We start from the raw sequence: 25,346 nt of genomic DNA, 5'->3' as shown, positions 1-25,346 counted from the left end.
CTCATTTCTCAGCTATTTTCTCAGGCAGAAGAAAGATAAATTACAATAACATTGCCATTTAAAGTGCTGTTTGAATGCTGGTCCCATCAAAGTTTTTTTTTCTTTTATATATAATATGCATTATTCTTTGGATCCTAAAGCAGCATTCCAGTATCAACTGACACATGCAACAGAGCTCGGAGTTTCTGGCTTAACTTCATCTTGCTTCTTTATGATGTCAGTTTCAAAAACTGCGATCTGCTCCTTGTGTTCTGCTAAGAAAATTCAACACACAGAATGAGAAGGTATTGTAACAAAAAGGAATTATTTGGGCTGTGTAAGACTTCGATGCAGATAGAAATTCCACGCATTTGGGTAATTTAAGGCTTGTTAGTTTGCTTTCTCTTTTTGTGACTATAATCTCCAGATCCAGAGATTGTCCATAGGGAGAAGGAGGAAGTTAGTTGTTATAAACAACCTCTGAGGCAGCTCACTCACGTTCCCAGGCACAAAGCTGGCACTGGTCACTGAGCCTCTCAATTTTAATGATTTCCACATGGATGAGAGGAGTCTCAAGCCAAGCCTACAATATCGTTGAAAAACTCCAAATTTAGAAGAAATATGAAAATTGCCAAATACGGCTTCCTTAGTGGGTAAAGCAAGTTCTGTGCTTAACTGCCACAGGTCACAGCAGGGTTCATATGACTTAATGTGGCCAATAGGATTCATTCAGGGGTCTGTCAGTTGTGGCATGCAGCAGCATTGCCTCTTTTTCAGTTCATATAAGGTAAAAGAAAAGGGTTTTCCAAAGGAAGCAGCACAGAAAAGTATTCAAAAGGCCCACATAATTTATAAAATTCCAGAGTTGTAGCTCTGATCCTCAGCGACAGTATTTATATTCAGGAAGAAAAAATTGAGGCTCTGTCCATTTCCAACAGGTGTGACTCAACAGCCGAGCAGTGACAATAGAGGTATGTACCGTTAATCCCCGTAACTACAGAACTGAAAGGTACAATGCCTTAAGAAATCTAAACATTGTTTACACTTAAATTTATACTTTACGTAATGGAGCTTATATAAATTGCGTTAAGAATTTAAAACCACCTTTTAAGCATTGACAGTGAAGAAAATAGAAATTTTATTTTATTGCTTGTGTAGGATGATGCAATCTTACAATATGCCTATGGCAACGAACAATTTAGCCCTTTTCAAACATTATGTATCCACGAGCCCTTATTATAGCTTTAGTTTCTCACCAAAGCGGAGTCATATTTTCTTTTGCTTTAGTATTTAATAGCTTCAAAAATCTGATGACTTCCATCTGTTTCATGCATCATTTGCAAAACGTAGAAGTGCTTTTCAGAATAAACTAGGGAGGCTATTGTGCCAGTTAATGCAAAGCTTTAGCTTCAATTTTATATATTATCCTAGATTAGATTTAAACCTATGTAAAGTTTTGTATTAATGAATAGATGAATGAAGCTAAAAGTGTCTGAAAGATTTCAAAAAGTAAGTTCTTAGTTTAAATAGACAGTACTCTTAGACTCCAGGGTATATGCAAAATGTTATGTTAACACAGAATGTAATACACAGCAGTGGTTGTCTCTGGAACAGAATACTAATTCCAGATGGTTCCAGCTGTCTGCAAAAATAATCTTGACTTCTGGCCAAGGTGCAGGGCATTTTTTCTCATTTTGGCAAAAATATAGACTTGCTTATTTATTGTTTAATAATTATTACGTGTGATAGTGTCAGAACAAATTTGCTGATCTATTAAATGAATGCATATTTATTATTTTTGTATTTATTGCTAATGGTTACATATCTTAAGATGCTACTAGAATAAAGGAAACAACACAGCAATCTAGCTAAGAAGTGTTTTTAAATATCTCCTCCAATTACACTAAATGGCTAAATTGGTACATGCATTTGTACTTGTGGATCCTTAATGTTAATTAAATCTCTGCAAATCACTGGGTCAAAGAGGACTAGATTCTAGCATATACATAATGTGTGGTTCCATACTGAAGAGAACTGAGATTGTGCACTGGACCACAAATTAGTTTTAGTCTGAAGAGGTCTCACCAGTACACCATTGTGCATTTAAGTCAAATTTATCACTCAAATTAAGTAGTAAAACTCTTCATAATAAAGTAAGTACTTGTTCCCTAATCATTTTAGTAATTAAGTCATGCATTCTTCTGCTGCCTCTGTTTTCTCATTCTTGTTTCAAAGGTGCTATGATAGGACAATTGGATAATGGAAACATTATCAACGTTGTGGAGGTTAAGTTCTTAGACTCGCAATTAAGACTGCATTGTTAATGTGGTTCTTTAGGTTTATGGCATAGCTGATTTAGTAGTTCTCAGTGCTGCTACAGAATGACAATAATAAAAATATTCCAATTTCAGCATGAAAATGTTTCCATAAATAAATCAGTGCAGTGGGATGCAAAACAAGCTCCAAAAGGTAAAGAAGGATAGCCAAGCATCATTGAACTTCAGAGCATAGGAAAAAGGAGCAGGTGTAGGTCATTCGGCCCTTTGAGCCTGCTCCGCCATTCAATGCGATCATGGCTGACCTTCTACCTAAATGCCACCTTACTGCACTATTCCCACATCCTTTAATCCCCTTAGTATCCAAACATCTATTGGTCTCTGACTTGAATATACTCAATGACTTAGCATCCGCAGCTCTCTAAGGTGGAGAATTCCAAAGATCCACAACTCTTTCAGTGAAAAAAATTTCTCACTCAGTCCTAAATACTTGGTCCCTTATTCTGAGACTGTGACCCCTAGTTCTACTCTCCCTAGCCAGAAGCAAAGGCACTTACATCAAACTCATCTGGCTTTAGTCTTACACCTGTGACTAGTTTCATTCATTTACAAATGGAATATTCAGTGGAACTTATCACAACAGGAGAACATTTGATTTTGTAAGAAGAACAAATTGGAACTACTCATCTTGCTGTTCAGAACAGAAAACCATTGATGCACATATCCACACCTTGTTCACTTGCCTATTCATCTAAGAGGCACAAGGTAACAGGGAGACTGACACTTTAAGAATAGTGGAGAAAGAAAGAAAAAAGGCTATTCTTTGTATGTTATATTGTAAAATCTTTCACTTTCCAATTTCATTCCAACTGGTGAACTTGTTGCCAGATGTAGGTGTTACTAAAAATTTGACGTCAATAATGATTTCAAATTGTTTCTTTGTAACTCATGAAAGGGACCAATGAACTGTATCTGCTTTAATTGCTAAGTAAAATAAACTTCCACCAATAATATTATTAAATGACTGCAAGGTGCAATGGATTTGAGTTTGATGTCAATGCATTTACTTTACTCACATGCCCCTAAAGGCCATTGTAATAATATCTATTTGCAAATCCTGATAGACACTTTTTGGTTGAATCAATCCTAATTAATTTCAATTTTTCTTTTTCATGCCAACTGTTTCACCTTTCCTCCTCTCCCAAAGGATTCAGCTCCTTGTTAAAGAACATTTCCTTGGCGGCAGGCACTCCCCATCACCTTCCCCAACTCAGGGCACATGAGGCCAATCCTAGTGCTTCTACAGTACAGTAACTCATTACAGAGAGGTGATGAAAATGGGATTTGGCCTGATCTGCCTGGCTCTGCTACTCACCGGATAGATCGCAGAATTATTGGGAAAGCTAAATTCAATTTAAAAAATTAAATCCAAATTATGGAGGTTTCAAAATAAAGTGTGTGCTTTTCATTGTGTTGAACTTATTTAACTTCTATATAATATAATTCATTATAAGTACTGACTTTTGCATTGATTATTTTCAACAGCTTTACTAAACCAATATTAACATTTTAGAGGTGGATATAGTGTTGGCTTTAGCTCAGTGAAAATCCCCATTTTGTGCAGTTTGTTGTTCATATAGTTCTGCACCAGCACATTTTAAATAAGCAAATTAAAACAGCTTTTACCACACCACAGTCTCAAAGGCACCATTTTTGATAGTGGTGATGGGATGGAAATGCCACAGACACCATTAATAAGCTATTTTGTCATGTTATAACAGCTGAAGATATATAAAATAATATTTGTGAAACTTCAGGAGGGCGCACACTTCCATCCTGTGTATGTGTGTAGCACCAATGCCAAAATATTTTATTAAATTGCTAATCTGCATCGGCAAAAAATTACAATTTTGTAAGCAGCAGTCAAAGGAGATTAAACAATGGGGCCCCTGATCTTTACCTCCTGATGCTTTTCCATCAGGAAACATTTTATTCAGCCCTTAGAGCCAGATGGTGTTTGTGAAAGATTTCAAATGCAGCACTACATGCTTTAGATTTTTATTTTATCCTCCAAACAATATATATATGTCTGTAAAGGAAATAGACGTATTTAATATAGCTTTAGAAAGCTGCAGACTTATTTTCATCCTCAACTTGTAACTTTAGTGGAAAATGAGCTAAATTCCAGAGAATACTGTGTTGTGAAAGCAGGAAATGTGCTGGGAGACTGAAGTGGCCTCCTCCAGATTTAAGCTGATTCCTGTCTAGATGAATACAGCAGATCAGATGACAAGTTATTCCTTAAAAGGCAATGCCCAGATTTAAGCAGCAGTTTTGCTTTTATTTGAATCTGTATGTTTGATAATGTGTTTGAATACAGATTTATTTGTGTTTCTCAGTCAATTGTAATTAATAATTACTAATCCAAGTTGTTGCCATTTTCTGCATCCATTTCAACCAAAAATTTATTTTTCCTTGATCTTATCAATATCAAAGATAACAATGGAGAAAGCCAGCAAAATAACGCTTTTAAGTAATGCGTTGGTAGGAAAATGGTTTATTTTGCATAGATAATTATCAGTATTCTCATCCCTAAAGTCAATAACATTTTATGGTTTGACAAACAGCTTTAATTGGAAATTTAACATGTGGAATGTTTAATAACCAACATTATCCAAATTTCTTTTTTAGTATCTTCATTCATTTTGAAGTTAATTGGCTAAATTAGATTAAATGTGTACTTGGGACTTTTTTGTTTTAACAAGAATTAATTACACATACCAAAAAAATTACATTTTTCCATTCTGGGCTTTGGTGGCAGTGGGAATGAATGGGGAAGGGGCAAGAAGGTAGGGATGACAATGGACAGGTAGCTATGGGAGCTAACAAAGGAAAGAACACAATAGTGAGGTCATCTGTGGGCTCTAGTCAGTCAAATAATGATGTGTGAGTGACTCTATCAGACTTCACTGCAGATTGAAAGTCTTGTCAATTTGCATTGAGTTCTGACAATCTTCAGTTGGCCTTATCCGAGAATATGAATTGTTACTAATGAATACAGGAGAACCAGCATCAACCAATCTTACTGAAAAGACTAGATTAAAGTGCCTGTAGAGCAAATACAGAAAGACGCTTCCATCGTAATTCTGGACAATCCAAACAAAGGGATTTGGTGATTAAGAATTATCCTTTACTAGCACCAAGTATAAGCAACAAGCCTGAACTCTTTTCATCATAATCAGCAACAATTTTTGTCCTCTTCAACGAATTTTAATATTGAATTTAAAGCGAATAATAATCAACTAAATTTTTATTGATGAAATCCATCTTGTATTGATTCAACATATCAAATGTAGCAAAGAACAGAACACATTCCTATTATTAATGGTTTTAAAGTATGTTCTCTTTCGCAATTTTTGTTTAAATATTTTAAAATATATTGGTATTAAAATAAACCTTATTCATCTTAATTCATTTTCACACTGGTCTTTATTAAAGACTAAGTTATTAGGGTCATCTATTTATTTCAGTTATTGGTTTATTTTCTTAGCTTTTTGATATTTTAATTCTTTTCCCAAATTACTATCGTCCAACATACAACATCTGGATAAATCTAATATGTGATCTGTACAAGGAACTGTCCAAATTATATCCTAATCTCTTAGTTTAACCTCTATAAAAACATCAAATGCCACAAGTACCCTGAAGTTGCACACCCTCCATAACACTAAAGAACAAGGTTATTGCTGTGAATAATTAAATCTCTCCTATAATTAGATTCTTAACATCAGTGATTTAAAAAAAACAACAGCTTTTGACACAAAAGGCTCCATGTTGATGTAAAAACTGAAAGAAAGTCTGTAGCTAGAGATCTACATTTCAGGTTGTTGAATACTTGATAATATTTCATGGTTAATATTAAGATGAATATTTTCATGTAAGGGTATATACATCTGGTCTATAATTATTTCACAACATAAATCACTACAATATCAGCTGTAACCTTTACTCTGTTATTGTCCAACCTTAACCTATTGACATTGTCCAAGCACAATTTTATTCCACCTAATTTGAAAATGCAGTACCAGTCAGGAACTCTGTACTCTATTAAGTTCTCTCCATGCAGACTTCCTTTTTGTTCTTTACCGCAAAGTTGCATGCAAAGGAACAATTAACCTTAAACTGTAGTAAAATTCCTTCACATAAAATGTTACAACATGTTCTGTAGCATGGGGCTTCCTGAAGGGAAATCACATCCCTTGGTCTTAATGCTTTTGTTTTAAAGGAGCAGCAATCAGCACTTAGTGTATATTGGTTTAGGAAAATCTTCATAACAGTACTGAGTATTCTTTGTTAAAAAATTGTATAAAGCATGTCTATAGCTTGCATTTGTAAACCAATTAAAAAGTAAATCTTTTAGCTTCCCCTCCAGTCTACTTTAACATTTAGGATCGGTTCCACTGGGAATTTGAGATGAGAAATGAATATAGGCCAGTTATATAATACATATTGAAGCATAGCACTTTCAGCTTCTCCTCAATGGAAATTGTGCATTGTAAATCAGAAGAAAAATCTTTCAGATTACACTTGAGCAAGTGGTATGAAACTCACTTTTGAAACTTAACTTTTAATCTTATCATGTTAGTAAAATGCTATCTGTCTTGTTGACTCCTGGTTACCATGAAAATGTAACCAACATGCAGATGCTTGTGCACACAAACATTAACAACTCTTTTCTTCCTATAGCCAGTGTGTAGCACAATTCCATCAGTATAAAGCATTTCTGTTGATTCCATTGAACAATTCAAACAAAAAGCAAAAATCTCTAAATGTTGGAAACACTTAATAGCTCAGTCAGCATGTTTAGAGGACAGACAAATTAATATTTCAGATGCTGCCCTTCATCACGTTAAGGAGTATACCTGAAAGCTTTAGTTGTCTGCGCTTGACTGGCCCACAATGTTTTCAGCAATTTGTGTTTAGACTGATTTTTAGCAGTCCTAGTTTCAATTCAGACTGATATTTCCAGTGTCATGATATTTTTAATGGTCAAGAATTTCACTCATTAAAGCTGATTTTAACTAGAAGCAGAGAATGGGCAGGCGGCAAATGGAATGTGCTTTCTGCTTGCCTGTTTGTCCTGCTTTACAGCTCCAGCCATTTTGAGACTCTTTAACATGTTCTGGGAGAACAGAGAATTGGCCAGCTCCCATGCTGAGCTGGCTGACAATCAGAGCTTGTGGGTGGACATGACCCTGGGATGGGGTGTGTTTTAAGGTGGGCTAACAGCACCTGGCTGTTTTGTGTGCAGTCGCCAGCAGGCTTTTGCAGGACTGTTTAACCATTGGCACAAATGGGTGGAGCATACAAATGTCTGCCCCACCTGATTGTGCCTCAAAATTACAACCCTGGCCGATGTATATCATTGGACCCTAATATTATAAGTGACTGCCTGCCTTAAAACAGGCAGGTACTCTGACCTTCAACCCATAGACACTCTCCAAAAGACACCAGCTGCAGTACAACCTACTACTTCATTTACATTATATGGATGAAATTTAAATCATCTCTATTAAATATCAAATCTACAAGAAACTCTTTAGGATTTTGTCAGAACAATGGGGGTCTCACCCATCAGTCAAAGGACCAGCTGTGAATTGCTGTCAGCTCTGAAGGGGTGGGGGTAACAGAATCAAGTGTCTTTTATGCACTTAAGTGGCAACTGTTGAACCTTCCTTGTGGTTAGGATCCCCACGGTGGCCACCGAGAGTTGCCAGCCAATCGATTGGGCACAGAGTATCTGCTAGCAAGGCGGCTCCCCCCACCGACCCCAACCCGCCGCCCCCCACATCCCGGGAGGCTGCTGGCAAACCCAACGGTGTTCACTGGACCGTCTTTTGAGAACACAGAAAAGCCATGCGGCCCCCATTTAATTCCTGAACCACCGCCAAATTGAGGAGGGAACAGGGATAATGGGTGTCAAGGCTCATTAATGAGCTAAATTGCCATCATACCCCCAGCAGCTGGGAATCCGGCGTCAGCCCCACCCGTCCTCTAACTTAATCGGGGAGGTTTTTCTGTCACCGAGAGACTGAGGCGGGCCACTCCCGCAATCAAGTGCGCCATGTTTCCTGCTGCAACAAGCTCCATTAAATCCAACCCTTCAGAATCTTTTGGGATGCACTTGGAGAAAAGGCTCTAACAGTGATTAGGTTGTTTTAAAACTGCTCCAGATATGTGCACTAAATGGTTAAAGTGACTTTTCAGGCAGTCTGTCTCAGACATGGTTTGTTGATTCACCCTCAGAGTGTAATTACAGCTATTTGTGGTTAGTTGACTATGAAAATTAATCTGTTCTGTTTTGTTAAGTTGTGTATGATATCATTGATTTATTTTTGTAAGACAAAAATGTCAGACATACATTCATTTGTAAACTTAAGCAATTAAAGAGTGTTGTCATTTTATATATTTTAAATTTCTATACATTATTAGAAGGCAGCTTATTTTCTTTCAGGTCTTATTGTATGGAATAATTCTTATAACTGATTTTTGTTGGGCAAAAACTGTGCACGATAAAACACACTTAACAAAATGCTTTGAACAGAATGTTCCAACTCTCTGTCTCTTTATCTATTCAAGTAACATATGTGAAGTTAATTATCTTTTTGCTCTGATGGAGATGCATGTAAATGCATGTAAAAAATCGTAAAATACCTGTTGTGCATGTTAGACACATTCCGTGGAAAATTGGAACGTGCAGAACAGGAACCCAAACAGATCATTGTTCCTGAGCAAGCTCTTCAGCTGGAACCATCCACTGTTCTCATATTTCCCTGCCCTGTTACATACATATATATTTCCTTTTCAAGCGCTTATCCAGTTACCTTCTGAATTATATTATGTTCTTGCTTCAAAAAACATTGGTGGTAAGACATTCAATTTTCCAATAGCATTTTGAATGAAAAAGTCTAACTTTCCCTTTCATTTTCTTAAAATGAGAACTATTATTAAGCTGTCTTATTTTTGATGCTTCCGCCAATAGAAACAATCTTTCACTATTTACTTTCTCAAAAACTTTCACAATTTTGAAGACCTCTAATAGGTCCCCATTAACCTACTCTATTCAAAATGAAAAAAGTCTGCTGTGCTAGTTTTTCATCAAACAATATCATTTTATTCCTACTATCATTCCAGTCATTTTATTCTATAATCTTTCCATGTCTCTAATGATGGGGAGCCTAGTATTATATATAACACTCCAAATGTACAAATTCTGCATTATGTCCATGTGTTTCTGTTTAGTGACTCTACATACAAACCTATGGACAGAATTTTGCCCTTGGTGTGCGGGATCGGAGGGGGCAGGCAAGAAGCTGACTGCCACCTGCAATTGACAATGCACTGCGGTAGCGCTGAGCACTGCCTGTGCAGGCGGTGGGAGGAGGGCAAGCAGGCCTAGTGCGAACTTTGCGCTTGTGCGCAAGAGAGTGTTGAATAATCTCCCTGAGGCAGCTCCGAGATGAAGAAGATATTGAAAAAATCAATAAACAACAGAAAAATGTAATAAAGCATGCCCCCTCATGTGACTCTGTCACATGAGCTGGGACATGTTTTTAATTAAAAAATAAAGTTTTTATATTATTTGTATTTGCTTTTTGAAACTTTATCCTGCTCATGGATGAGGTTTCCAAAAAAATGCAAAGGCCGCTTGACCTTTTCGCATGCCCGCCAACCATTAGGTTGAACGGGCAGTGACAAATTAATGACAATTGATTACTTAATGGCCTTAATAGGCCTTATAATTGTTGGCGGGCGTGCAGCCAGCTCCAGCGCCGACCCACCAACTGAACTATCACGTGACTGTGCATTGACATCAGCATTCTCCGCCGATGCTATCACGTGTCATTTCATGCTCAGTCGGGCGCACGCCCACCCACCCCCCCCACCGAGCTTAAAGTTCTGGCCTATGTGTCTGCACCCCTAGATCTCTCCACTCTGTTAAAAATCCTCTTATTTGGGATACACTTCCTTTCACTGTGCTGCTTCACAATTGTCTGCATTGAACTGCAGTTGCCACCTATTTGTCCATCCTGCTAACCTGCCTATGTCTGTTTGCAATCTCCTACCTTCTTCTTCACAGTCTGCCATATCTCAGTTGGTAGCAATTTTGCCTCTGAGTTAGATGGTTGTGGGCTCAAGTCCCACCCTAGGGGTGGAATTTTATGGCCCCATCTCAGCAGGGGCAGGGCCATAAATGCAACAAACTATTCAAAAGTCCATTGACTTTTGGGACTGTAAAATTCCGCCAGCGTAAAATCTGTCCCAGGTCGTGAGCACAAAAATCAAGGTTAACAGTCCAGTTAGCTGTTAAAGGTGTTATCTTTTGGATGAGATGTTAAACAAAGGTTCCATCTGTCCTCGGAACTGAATGTAAAAGATCCCATAGCACTATGTCAAAGAAGAGCAGGGAAACTATCTCTGATGTCCTGGCCAATATTTATTGATAATCTGGTCATTATCATTTTGCCCTTTATGGGAGATTTTTTGTACAAACTGGCAGCTGTGCTTTCTACATTGTGACAGTGAATACACTTCAGAAGTACTTAATTGCCTGTGAAGTTCTTTGGAACAACCTGTGGTTGTGAAAGGTGCTATATAAATTCAATGCTTTCAATTTTACAGTTTGTCGTACTCCTTAATTAAGCATCTTCATGCAAACTTCAATATCATTTCTCTTGTGCCTATATACAAATCATTTATATAAATGGAAAAGAAGATAAGTGCCAGTCACAACATGACCTACATCAGACTAAAAGTCTACATCCAAAAAAATCCACTTACTCTTGGTTTCTGTCTCAAGCTATCTCTATTCATGGAGCTACATTCTCTTTAATCCTACGTGCTTTAACTTTTGCAGCAAATTTGATATATGGAACCTTATCAAATGCTTTCTGAAATCCATATATTTAACATTCGCTATTCTTTTTATTGACATCTATGATTTCCTCAAAGAAGCAATAACTTTACAAATTGTTTTACAAATATATTTTATATTGTATGAAGTAGATGAAATGCACTGTTCAATTACTTTGAATAGCTCAGTGAAGAAGCACCAATTTCTTATACCAGTAAATGTACTGCAAAGGAATGCCGACCTACATTTGTCACTTTTATCACTGGTGAACTATTTTCCAGCTGCAAATCCAATTACTTTATGTAGATCCTGTCTTATGTTACAGATCAGACTTTTGAGTTCAAGTAACTGTTCATAGCTGAAATTACTAGACTGAAACTGATACACTATTCAAGATTACAATCATTGGACCTTAGCAACAATCAACTAGTGTGGAGCATATTAGCAATTTATAACAGCATTTGCCAGATCCTTTCTTTAAAAAAACAGATCCCTGATGGAACTGTAAGACACGCTGTTATTTTGAATTTCTTCTGGCAACATATTGATCGATGGAGGCATTATGTCACTTTAGAATTTTGTTCTGGGAAGCTTTGTTTTTATGAAAAACATGGAACACTTCCCACACATGCAAACTAACATTGCTGTCTATTGGTTATAATTGTGAATAACAATGCTTAGTGTATGCCTGTGATTTTGTAATACAGCAGATATAGTCTTTCTAAACATAATTTTTCAAATCTAAGTTAAACATCTTTTCAGATGACAGAAATAATTGCATGATCTTAAACCATGTTCAGTGGAAAAACGTACTGTTCTGTTTTCCAACTTAGCCGAAAATGAACAGCTACATTCCAGATAGTTGACCTTCAAGTTCATCAAAGCAATTTAGCTTAGAAAGATTAAAACCATCTGGTTTGTGGCACTTTTTCATTTTATTTCCCCTTATAATTGGCCATAGAGTGAATCTGTGGCTAGAAAAATATGTTAATGTTAAATCTAAGACACAGAAACTATTGGCTGCATTGCAAATCTTAGTTCAAATTCTGGGATAGTATCACCTCTTTCTGTTGTTAAGCAAAAACCTTTCAATAATATCTTCCTAAACAAACAATCAGTATTTCTTATTAATTGTCATTTTCATTTTTTCCTATTTTTTTATATAATCTTTTTCTGTGAAAATCATTTCCTGATTTCATCCTTCATGGGTTATATATACATATTGAAATCGACTTAACATGGCTTTTGGGGCATTAGCTGGGAAGTAACCAGAGGCATTTTCAGGGACTCCTTATCTGTTCCCTCAGTTCTTTGTGGTCTTATTCACCTTTACGTTAGTTTTGTTATTTCTGAATATACTTTGCCATGTAGATCACTTGTCCAAATGGAAGCCCAGCACATTCCAATTAACAAATCCCAATGGGTTTCCTACAAGGTTTCTTTAAAGCTTCTGCTCAATTGTCATATTTCCTGAATGTTTCCTGAATAACAGTGAGTAGAAAACACAAGCCACTACAACAAGAATAAGAAAAATAAAAAATAAACTATGAAATCTTCCACCTGGTTAAGATAGGGAATATTTTTAAATAACAGCATGGCAGTGACTGCAGTTTTTATCCAAGAACATGGATATATTTGCTATTTCCAGTTATATCACTGTGAAGAAAGAGGAAGAGGAGATAGAGCAGCCAAGAAGATAGAGAAGAGAAAGGCTGCACAACTCATTACAGAAAATATTGCAACAGAGTGGTCAAGATTGGGGAAGAATGCATGCAGGGCCACAGGCTTGCCAAGGAGGCTCTATGTGGACAATGCAACCGGAATTGACACCCAACCATCTATCAAACTCTATCAGTGGCTATGAAGATCATCAATACCATCAACCTATATACCACAGATACCTTTCAAACTTCTGCAAGGAACACTGCAGAATCAGGCACTTTGTACTCTAGACATCTGACATTTCATTTCCTTTACAATTAAAGAATAACAGAAAGATATATTAAAAGTGAATTAATTGAATTAAGCTTTTTATAATTATTTAGCATGCATTTGATATATTGTCCTGGTAGATTTTCCCTTATGTATTGCTTGATCTTAATATTGCTTGTGAGAGCATGTACTATGACTAAGTGCTCACCTAACTGATGGAATACATCTTACATGATTTCCTGGCCAAGTGGTAGGGCGTATGGGATTAGAAGAGCCATTATCTGTTTCTATGTCTAATCCTACTTGACCTATATCATTACCAGTCACTTTGCTAACGTGCTCTAGATGATGGCTGGACGTTTACATGATGACATTGACATAAGTGCCAACCAGCTACTTCTGTGATACTCCACATCTCCTCAAAATGCACACTATTTTTAACTCTTGGAATCCTAACACCATCCAATTCTTCATGTAAGAACTTCTCGCCTCCATGTTATGCAGTGTTAGTCTCCTTGTGAAACCAGGCCCACAGATGTCCCTGTATAGCTCAGGATTGGTCATCAGCATGCTCGAATTCTGCCCTGTATCACACAGCCTCCATCATTTTTCACCACTGCTCACCCATTGGCAATAGTGATTTGTACGTCACATTATGCTTCCTCTTCAACCTCATTATCTTTCTCTTCCATAGTATGTATAACAGCACTAATATATGAACGAGCTGATGATGGTTAATGGTCTTCAGATGTGCTTTATAGACCACTGGATTATATTTGCTTTGTAAAGAGAGATCAAATGTTAAGAGTAAATTTTACAATACCCAAATGGATGTGTCCTTGTCATAGCTAGCGCTTGTTCTTAATTTGCAATTATGATTTTTTAAAAATTCATTCATAGGCTGCAGGTGTCACCGGTAAGGCCAGTGTTTATTGCCTATCCCTTCACAACTGAGTGCTTGTTAGGCCAGTTCAGAGGGTAGTTAAGAGTCAACCACGTTGCTGTAGCTCTGGAGTCACATAAAGACAATACTATGTAAGGACAGCAGATTTTCTTTCCTAAAGGACAGTAATGAACCGGATTGTTTTTTGCAACAATTCTGCAGTTTCATGGTCACCATTATTGATACTAGCTTTTTCTTCCAGATTTACTTTTAATTAACTGAAGTTAAATTCCCCAGCTGCTGTAGTGGGATTTGAATTCATGTCACTGGATCATTAGTCCAAATCTCTGGATTACTGGTCCAGTAACACTATGCTTCCATACCCCATACGTATAACTTCTAAAGCATAGAATGATTAATATGTTGCATGCCAGTAGTTCTACGCACTCCTCTAATCACCACTATTCCAATGTTGTCTAGACTTTCCTTCCCAAATAAGTCAGCTATTCTTTCATCATAGTTAATTCATTCATTATTGGATATAGGGTACAGCAGCTGCTGCCTGCTGGCCATTAAACAACAGAACAGTGAGAATTGAAATGGAATGATTTGACAAATGAAAATCCCTACTTAGCTGCTATCACAGTATGCGTGATGCAATTTGCATATCATTGATACTTTAACTTTGAATAACTTACTAAATCCTTGATATCATCTCTCTATATCAGTACAGTATTTTTTATTCAGCTAGTTGCCTTCCTTTTTTTTAAATTGTGCAATTCCTGCTGTACCTTCCATAAGGTCCCCCAGTTATTGGAGCTTTGATGACTTTTTCTGAGACAAATTGCTATGTTTATTGACTTCTTTGTTTCACTGAGAACCATTCAACCTCAGCCAAACAGCATGTCCAGTGACTGATTGGTAAAGAGGTATTTTTAACCTTGGCAATTTTATATTAGTTTTCCACACATCACAGTTTTATTAACACTTTTCAACATTTAGGTCAGTTTAAAGTTCCATTAGTTATGTGTTATTATTAAAGAATCGTTATTACTGATAGGTTATATTTGGCTTAGTGAGATAGATCAATTTTAAGTGATTGTGTTAATCACGTTTTAGCAAGTCAGCAGCCTGGTTTACATCGTTCCTGACTTTTAAAAATCAGGAGTAATGTAAATTGTGCTGATACATTATCAGCTGTTTTACACAATATGCTCGAGGTCAAGATTTATCCCATTGGTTTCTTGTTCCCTAACAAAACTGTGTTCTCATGAAACACACAGTATCACAAATTCTTCTGATGGTTACTAATTTCCATTTAATCAAATAGAAAAAAAAAGTTGCAATGTAAGTCTTCCGAAACAAACATTCCAATTGTTCCTGAATTAGATCCATGGACATTGCTACTGCAGTCTTGGAATGGGCAAAGAAGTTCAGTTTCTTTTTTTATTGCTCTTTTTGCAGTTCCAAGTGCTAAATGCATTTTGGCCAAATTGCCTGGATGCAGAGCAGTTTTTGAATGAATCCAGTCCTACCACCTCTCAGGAAACAGTTACAGCTTAAAGGAAAAAATGCCCAAAGCAAAGGTATCATTTTGACCCCTTGCAGAGAAACTTTTCAAAGTCAGACTGAGCTTTTTAAGTTTAACATGTTATACCCTTTACAAGTCGTGGTATTCTAATTTATCCCAGTAAAAACCACAAATTCTTCAGATCTTTTGGCATGTTTCCAATAACATGATTAAGGCACTCTGAATCACAGTTACTGGAAGCTGGCTTTTACCATATATGGAATTGATTTTCTTTCGGAGAATGGAAAAAGTAATGGTATTTTTAGTTAACATTAGACTTATGAGATCATCAATATTCAGCCTTGATATCAGAACCAGACCTTTTTATTGTATTTTGTATAACTTATCCATTTTGTTGCAGAATAATTTGCACTCTTTACCCGCCTAAATAGACTAGAACAGTAAATGCTTTCAATCCTGATCTAATGAACATGAAAGAGAATTAAATATTAATTTGCTACCTATTTAGGAATATATAAACATGCTCCACAGTCTTGTTTGCCAAAAATGTTATTTACAAGTAGATTGTATGTTAGAAGAAAAGTTACCGATGTAATTACTATTTAAGGAAGAGAAACTGGGGCTTGGAAACAATATATAAATGAAAAGGAATTTGTTTATCAAGGATCAAAACTTAATATAGTGTATTTGGATTATACTGTGTATTAACTGTAGACTATACAAATAATTGCAGTTTAACTGAAGAAATTTCAGCATAAATTTCCAGCTTGTACATTTCAAGTTGGCAGATTGACTACAATTGGGAAACTGGTAAATTAATTCAATAAGTAACACATTTTAAAAAAAATAAATGAAGGTCTTTGAACATAAATTATTTGGCTTAAAATTTGACTTTATAGCATTGAGTACTGGAATTAATTTCAAAATAAAACATTTTGCCGATGTTATATGATAGAAAACACATTCTTCAAGCTACACAGGGAATTTAAGATTCAGGGCACTCAGCTATACTGCTAATAACTTTGGTGTGTAGCATAGGATGCTGAAAAATTAAATGAGTATCTCTGAATCAAATTTGTAGTTGCATAAAGAGTATTTAGTCTCTGGCTAGTTACTAAGAGGACACTGGACAGAAGGAAAATTTTGCCTTCATGGAGCACAGTATAAATTATATAAACACATTCCGAAACATTTTTGAATAGTTATTATATACAACAACCCGGTGTCTTCTTTAGAATATGGGTTTGTGATACATCTATTTGCTACTTAATGGTTCAACTTTTTTCTCCAACTTCAGATTATTCTCAAAATGCATTACAACTCTAAATAGTTATTTGATTTTGTGACATACCTCATTGAACTATTAGGCCCTGCTTGTAAACTTAATTAAGCCAGTCGATTTCCCCACTTTGTGGGCAATATCTTTTATAAAATGAAAGTTCCAACCCTAGGTTGTATAGCGGATGCTGAAAATATTCAGGAAAATGTGCTAGTTGTCAATTAGTAAATACTGTAATTGTCATAATTGTCAACTGTTTTTGTGACTTATTTAACCTTTAATCTATTAGATCGGGACAATTTATAAAAATGTCCATCTAAGGTTGTCAAGCCAAATATTTATGCTTCTTCTATACCACAAAATAATTAGTATTTGGTGTGCGAAATAATACAGAAAGTTTCACTAACAGACCAACAAACTAAACAGAAGATTGAAACTCACATCGAAAACCATCCAGTGTTAAATTAGTACAGTCCACTATTAGGAACAAACATAAAAAAAAAGTATCTCTGCTTTTAAATCAAAATGGATGTCTCGGGAAGAAAAAAACTTTACTGGTTGTTAGTTCTTCTTCTTGATGTAATTGATGCCAGATTGTAATATTTTAAATCAGTTTGCATAAATCAATCATATAAAATGCTTCAGGAAACTGGGAAATCTCAGATCAAATGTTTGGAAAATGATATTTCTCAGATCTGTAAGTGAGGATTATACCCACTACGCACCTTAAAATTCACTGTTGACTAAATGTTATTAATATTTTCAATGATTACAAATGTTTATATTAGGACATTGTGCAGTTGAATATCCTTGCAACAATCTGTTATTTTGACTGTGCTTTGAGTTCTGCCCTAGGGCAGATGCTAACTCAAACCTTAGACATGAGATTCTTGAGCCACTTAGTAGGGAAGAGTGGTTGATGTGGTTTTCCATGCTGCTTTCCTAATAGCTACTACCTTTAGAGTACCTTCTCCCATGTAAACCACAGCCAAAGCTAAAGAGCCTGAGCTGCCCTTTACAAAGGGGTGGTCACCTGCACCCATAGGCAGCATATGCTCACCCCGGACAACAATCCAGCATTCAGAGCCAGCGCTCCAGTCTCCACTTGCCAGTTCTGTCTGGAATGGGTCCTGTACACCAAGATGGGAATATTCCCACTGTGTTAGTGGTTACTCCATCTGAACATAGATATCAACCCAGTATTTAGAGTCGATATTCTAACCTTCACTCAGGGCCATCTGGAGTGGGGTTTTAACCCCTTACTTTCTGACTTAGAGGTGGGAAAGTCACAATTAAGCCAAGCGTTGTTCCAAACTGTTATTACATGCTTATTATCAGAAAATTTTCCCTTAGTCCTGTCTGAAAGTGTATTATAGTCAGAGAAGCTTAATTGCTGATAAAATGACCTCTGGGTAAGAACCGTATTGTTGTACTCTATTCATCAGTTTGGAACAATGAGATTAGACTGCATAGAACTCAACATTTTTGTCATTATATTCAAAGGTATATGCACCTCAAATCTGGGGATATAACTTTTTTTTAATTCATTCACGGGATGTGGTCTTCGCTGGCTGGGCCAGTATTTATTGTTCATCCCTAGTTGCCCTTGAGAAGGTGGTGGTGAGCTGCCCTCTTGAATCGCTGCAGTCCATGTGGTGTAGGCACACCCACATATTTCATGAAGATTTTTTAAGCTACCATACCAACAAAAGGCTATTTGAAATTTGCACAATATGAATACTAGAGTGCTAGCAAAGTCTCAAAGTCTTAAGATGCACTCTGTTTGAGGTAAAACTTAAACGTTCAGTTCCAGTGCTTCTGTTTTAAGCTAATTCCCTCCTTCTGCCAGGATCTCATTTCCAGCCCTACACTTCCCCTGACTCATTTATATCCCTCACTGATTGTCATTTTGATCTGGTCACCAGTCAAACCAATGGCCAAAGATTAACTTTCCTGTGTAGCTGAAATGTTACAAGCAAGGGCCTCAGCTTTGTTACACATGGATGTTACATGGATGCAGAGTGAGTCAGATTAACGGCATTTGTGACTGCAAACACTGACTTGATTTCCTTCTGAATTATTATTTTGTAATTATGAAAATATCACTATCCAACAAGCATTAGATTTTGCTTAGCTGTTGGTATTTGAGAACTTATTTAAAGAGGTGCTTAAATTTCATCTGAGGATGACAAGCCACAAACAGAAAAGAATAAACACTTCCTCCATGATGGTGAGCTGTTGGTTTTCCCTTAATTATCCAACAAAGTTAGAAATCACATGTGATGGCTATCCTTTATTACAAGGAAAATTTAACATGAAAGTAAGGATATTATGCTTCAGTTATATAGGGCATTGCTGAGACTACATCTCAAATACTGTGCGCAGTTTTGCTTTCCTTCTTTAAGGAAGGATGTAAATTAATTGCATGTGGTTCAGAGGAGGTTCACTAGATTGATACCTGGAATGAGTGGGTTATTCTTATGAGGAAAAGTTGGACAGAGTGGGCTTGTTTACACTGGAGTTTAGAAGAGTGAGGGGTGACTTGATTGAATTATGTAAGGTCCTGAAAGGTCTTGACAAAGTGTACGTGGAAAGGATATTTCCTTTTGTGGGTGAGTCCAGAACTAGGGGGCACTGTTTTAAAATTAGGAGTTGTTCTTTTAGGATAGAGATGAGGAGAAATTATTTTCTCTTAGAGAGTTGTGCAACTTTCGGACTCTCTGCCTCAGAAGACGTTGGAGGCGAGTCATTGAATATTTTTAAGGCGGAGGTAGATTGATTCCCTTGCCTAACAAGAATCTAAGGTTTGGGGCAGATGGGAATATGGGGCTGAATCTTCCGGTCGGCGTGCGGGGGCTGGCCCGACAAGCCGACGCATAAAATGATGCGTGATGACGTCGGGCGTGTGCCCCGACGTCATCGCGATATTTCGCTGAAATCGGCTGCGCACCCACCAAAATGTTAAGGGCCTATTAAAGCCATTAAGGGGTTCATTAAAATACTCTAGAACGCTGCCCGTAAGGTTGGCGGGCAGGCAAAGATCCCAAGCGACCTTCGCGTTTTTCAGGAAACCTCATCCACGGGCAGGATGTGGCTTCTTGAACCTTTTATTAAATAAATAAATAAAATTTCCCCAACTTCACAAACATGTCCCAACTCATGTGACACTGTCACATGAGGGAGCATGTTTAAATACATTTTTACTTCATTTATTAAAATGTTTTATAATCTATTCAGTCTCCCCGAGGCAGCACTGTGCTTCAAGAAGATTTCTGCACTCTTTCGTGTGCATGCACCAGACAGCGCAGGCCCCGACTCTTCCACCTCCCCACCCGTCCATACAGGTAGCGTTGTACCGGCCACGTGTTATGCTGAGTGGGCCTTAATTGGCCCGCCTGCATAAAATGGCGGTGCGCAGCTAATCGTGGGCGGCGATCGGCTCCACTCCTGCCCAGCCCACCCGCCATAAGTAAAATCCTGGCCATGGAATCAAAACACAAACAGCCATAATCTTATTGAATGGCGGTGCAGGCTCGAGGGGCCAAATGGCCTAATTCTGCTTCTATTTCGTATGTTCGTATGTTTGTAGCAAGTGAGTTATGAGCCTTTCACTTTTCTCCAGCCTTAATTAACATGTCTCATATAAACTTTGGTAGATCCAAGAGAGAGGATGGAAAGAACTGAAGCTTGTCACTCTGGAGAAAATAAATAAGTGGACTGCCACATGATCCAATAAGGGCACTTAACACTGACTGCTGATTTACCATGAGCAAAGATAAAACCAAGCATTTATCATTTACCACTGCATTTCCATTTGCAGTGGACCAGTGATCTCTCCCTACGCGAAGCAAGGTCCCTGCTCCTCCAGGCTCATCTCCTAAATCCAGTTGCAGAGTTTAATCACAATAATACCAAATCCTGCTATAAGAAATAATAATCTAATAAATTACGACAGTAAATTAGTGATGCAGTTATAGAAATATATTACTATAGCTCATTAACCATGTTGTAATTCAGAGAATTGGCCTCCTATGTTAATTGTATGTCAATTGGGTATAATTGTATTCAGGATTAACTGAGGACTCGTCGGTTCTCATACGTTTAGTAGCAGGCTGAAAATGTGGTTGTTGGTTGGAGATACATGGGGCAGAATTTTCTGCCTGTCGGGCGGGTGGACCCGAGCCAATCTCCGGCGGGCAGAGAGCCGATCCCAATCCCTGAATGAATCCTTGAGGCAGTGGTCTTTCTCTACTTAAGAACCTCAGATATGGAAGAGCACACATATGAGCCTGAATTTTAGCTCCTGAGTCGGGAACGCAGAGTTGAGAAAATTCCCGGCTCCACAAACCTGTCTCAGGAGAAAGTGCCCCAGAAAGTCTAATTTTCATTGCAGGGGTGGGCGGAGTGGGGTGGAGTGGGATGTTAACATGAGTCATGCCCGCCATCCTCAGAAACAGTTGGAGACAGCAAAGGGGCGACCGGTTCTGGAGGCAGGCTGGGCGAAAGGCCAGGCTCAGTGATCCGGCACATTGTCCCGGCTGCAAGAAAAAATATTAAAACAAAAAACAGCCCTCTAGCCCTCACATCCCCTCACCCCCCCACATTGCCGCTGTGCGCCATCCATTCCAACCCGTGCCAACTCATGAACCCTCCACCCATCCCCATGGCATCTAATACCCTCCATGCCAACCTATGCCCCTCCAGCCACCCCCCAGGACCCTTTATAGCCTCTTTGCCAACTTAGTGCAAATTCATGGTAACCCATGCCCCCACCCACCACCAGTGCTTTTACATCCTCCATACCAACTCACCAAGTATCAACCATGGGCAGACCTCAGTACCGCTACTGAGAGTGAATGAAATAAAGTTCTGTGTCTATTGATGAAAAACCCATTCATTAAATTTAAGGGCAGGATTTTGTCCTTGGCGGGGGTGCTGGGTGGGGGCGGGGCGGGCCAGCTGGGAAGCTGACCGCCACCCGCGATTGGCTCTGCACCGCGATTTCACGTTAGGGGCCAATTAAGGCCCACCCAGCGTGTAAAACGAGTGGCAGCACTTAGCGCTGCCTGTGCAGGTGGAGGGGAGAGGGCAAGCGGGCCTACCATGAACTTCGCGCATGCACGCGAAGGAGCGCTTCAATCTCCCTGAGGCATGGAGCTGTTAAAAAAATAAATAAGGGAAGTAAAATTGCCATAAAACATGTCCCCTTATGTGACTCTGAGCTAGGACATGTTTTTAATTCAAAAACAAAATTTTTATTTGATGTTTGTTTGCTTTAGGAAACCTCATCCTGCCCGTGGATGAGGTTTCCTAAAAAAATGTAAAGGCCGCTTGAACTTTTCGCCTGCCCGCCAACCATTAGGTTGGACAGGCAGCGTAAATTTGAATTAAATTAGTTTCTTAATGGCCTTAATAGGCATTTTAATTGTCAGTGGGCGTGCAGCCAACTCCAGCGCTTGCCCACCGAATGAAATATCGTGAGACTGCGCGATGATGTCGGGACGCTCGCCCGATATGTCATCGCGCATTATTTTACATTCGGTTGTGTCGGGCACATGCCTGCACGCTGAGCATAATATTCTGCCCTAAATTCCTTCAACCACTGAATCCCTTATAACAACAAGTATTTGTATTCATAGTTCCACTTCAAAGACATTATAACCACTTGGAGATATCAATCAGACTGTGAACTGACAGGCTCCCAACTGTGATAATGATAGGTCATGAAATCAGTCATGCAGTGTAAATGCTATAATGATAGCCCTGAGGCTTATATCAACAGACAGAGTGAAACAGCAAGCACTGATTTTTTTTATTAAGATGTAGATTGCTTTTTTTAAAGTTTAAAGGCCAGGAGACTTAAATGTCTTGGCAGCTTGACAGTTCCAGTGAGCTTTGATAGTTTCCCTTGACAGCTTGACAGCTCACTTGATAGCTTTTCAGTTCTAATGAGTTTATTCACTTTTTGCACACATTCATGTCTAATTTTAACAATGCCAAAAAGCACTTGACCTCTCCCAAAGGGCACCTTATTTCTCCCAAAGGATAGCCTACTTGTACAAAAAGATACCTCTCCACAGAACTTGGACTTTCTCCTAATTGGTCTAAAGTGCATAAGTTGTGTTTTAGGCACCCCACTGGCAAAAATTGGATCTGACAGAAGGCAGCTGCACTCTAACGTGCAGCTGCCTCCATAGACCATGGATGTGTGAAGTGCAAACCATCCCCCTTCCCCCCACCCTGGCAAAAATGGCGGGTGCTGAGTTTGGGATAGGACTTCTGGAATCAGGCATTCAGCACCATTTTGGATAAGCTGAAGACCCTCGCCATCATTGCAAACATTCAGGTATGCTCTTTGCCTCACTTGAGAATAGTGGTCTGAAATACTTTTATTCTCAGTAGGGGTAAATATGCCAACAATTATGATGGATCACAATTACACCCATTAGGAATTACAGATAGGCTGAAGATCCCATGACCCATAGCTTTATTGATGTTGAGTTAATAAGGAAGAAAATAAATGGGGGGGTGGTGGGATTATCTTCCATCTGTGCGGCTGGTTGTGCAACTGGCCTTATGAAAGAAGGTACGTAGAGCTTTAAGAAATGTTTTATCTCAATTGTTAATTAAGATTTGAAATTGTTTGCAACAAAAATGAACTTTGACCATTCACCATCTCAACATTTTTGTGCTGTCTCTTTTGGGATTAAAAGCTCCAGAGATAATTGATACTGGCATAGCAGAGTAACACGTTAAAAAGTGACTTAAAGTAAAACAGTGTTGTAGTTTATGACTCTCATGATCCAAAAGATTTAATACTTCACATAAAACATGTCATTCTCTATGCTAATTGGGCAATGATGAAGTCATATAAAGTTTTGGTGATTTCAATCCCAGAAGTATGAAGATGCCTTCTCTAACTGTGGTCCCCCCATCCAAAAATTATTTCCACTTATTTTCATATTATTATATAGTCATATGAAGTTATTGTATATTGTAGATGCTAGGACTGTTGGTTGTTTGTGAAGTAAGGATCTACATATCTTCAAAGCATAATTCAGCTGCCCCAACAAATAATCTGATGTTATAAAAGGTTAATCTATCTTGCTAATATAATTAACATTCAACATGGATAGTAAACACTCTCATTTTTTAAATTGAAATGATTAGAAAAGTATGATTTTATTTGGTGTGGTTGGCTTGAAAACCCTTCCACTTTAGTGGTCATGTGTTAAAGTATCATTCATATCCATTCAATTAATGCTTTATTTCACTCAGCACTGAATGGACACCCTTATGTACTAGGCTTGTGGTGAGTATTAATTAAAAAAAGAACAAACTTGAGTATCACTCAACTGTGGTTGCTGCAAGAGCTTTGGTAAATTATGACATGTCACCATTTATATTTAGCAGTGACTCCAAGATTATACAATAGTGAGAGTAACTGAAGCAATTAGCAATGCTCATGAAGACATTAAGTTTACAATGAATCTATATCCAGTTTGGCTATAGTTTACGTATAAAGACCATTTAGGTGTGCCCAATCGTTTGCAGTGACCATGCCCAAAACCTTGAATAGTTTCCTCTGAGAAACAGGGAATGTCATTCCTAATTATCAGAGATGATTGTATTTAATTAGAAGGAGACTTCACAGTAACTGGCAAACAATTATGTAACACAGATAGTTTATCAGACTTAAAGATGTACCTTCAAACAACAGCCAGTCCTTGCACAAATACATGAAATCTGCTATCACTGATCAATTCTTCCAAGTACTGGCAGAATAATAATACAGCGATCTGAAAATCAGAACATTTATACTTAAAGTATTTCATTTTTAACTAAGATCTTTCAGAAGAAAGTGCACCTTTTTGTCATTAACTTCTAGTGCCAAAATTAATTTAAAAAAATACAAATACTTATAATATATTTTGTAGATTAATGATGACATTGAACGATAAACAGAATAAAGATTCATTTTTTTCAGTGATACCAGAAGTTGAATAGATTCAAGAACAGAGTAATGAGCTATGTGTGTTGTTTTTCTTATCTTAACAATAAATCAAAGTAAATCCACCAAAATGCAGTGTCTGCTCATGAGCTTAAATATTTTAATTGCATATTACATGTTTTTGTGCTTATAAATTTTCAACTTTTCCGTTTAGTAGCTCTCAAATAATTGTGAGCTACTTTAAATTTTGTAATAAAAAGTATCAAATTATTTTACATTTTTGTCATGCTTTCCAATAAGTAGTCAAATCTTTTCTAGAGAAAATTATTCATTTAATAGAAATAGATTTATTTAGTTTTTTAAAAATAATTCCAATTATTTCTGTAGAGTCTATTCACATACTATTATTACCACAACAAAGGCATGACATATCCCAGCCCCCATTTCACAAGCAGAATACATATGTGAACTGTGGGAAAGCAGCAAAGGGGTCTGGAATGGGAGACTGGAATTAAGAATAACATGAACTCCTGGGCAGTCGAAGAGTAAAGCATTTCCTTTCTTGGTGCTGAAATTTACTATGTCTGGTTTTGTATATGAC

General features: G+C 37.6%; 1 long non-coding RNA gene across 1 annotated transcript in view; it reads left to right on the top strand.

Moving 5' to 3' along the window:
• Positions 1 to 720: 720 nt before the first annotated feature.
• The window catches only part of LOC144685815 (uncharacterized), a 41,940-nt gene continuing 17,314 nt past the window's right edge, over positions 721 to 25,346 (top strand). The window contains exon 1 of the long non-coding RNA XR_013577784.1: positions 721 to 950. This is a non-coding gene — a long non-coding RNA (uncharacterized LOC144685815). The remainder of the gene's footprint in view (positions 951 to 25,346) is intronic.

The sequence above is a fragment of the Cetorhinus maximus genome, chromosome 10, assembly GCF_964194155.1.
Source record: "Cetorhinus maximus chromosome 10, sCetMax3.hap1.1, whole genome shotgun sequence".
NCBI classification, from domain to species: domain Eukaryota; kingdom Metazoa; phylum Chordata; class Chondrichthyes; order Lamniformes; family Cetorhinidae; genus Cetorhinus; species Cetorhinus maximus.
This window is presented reverse-complemented; position numbering and strand designations above follow the sequence as displayed.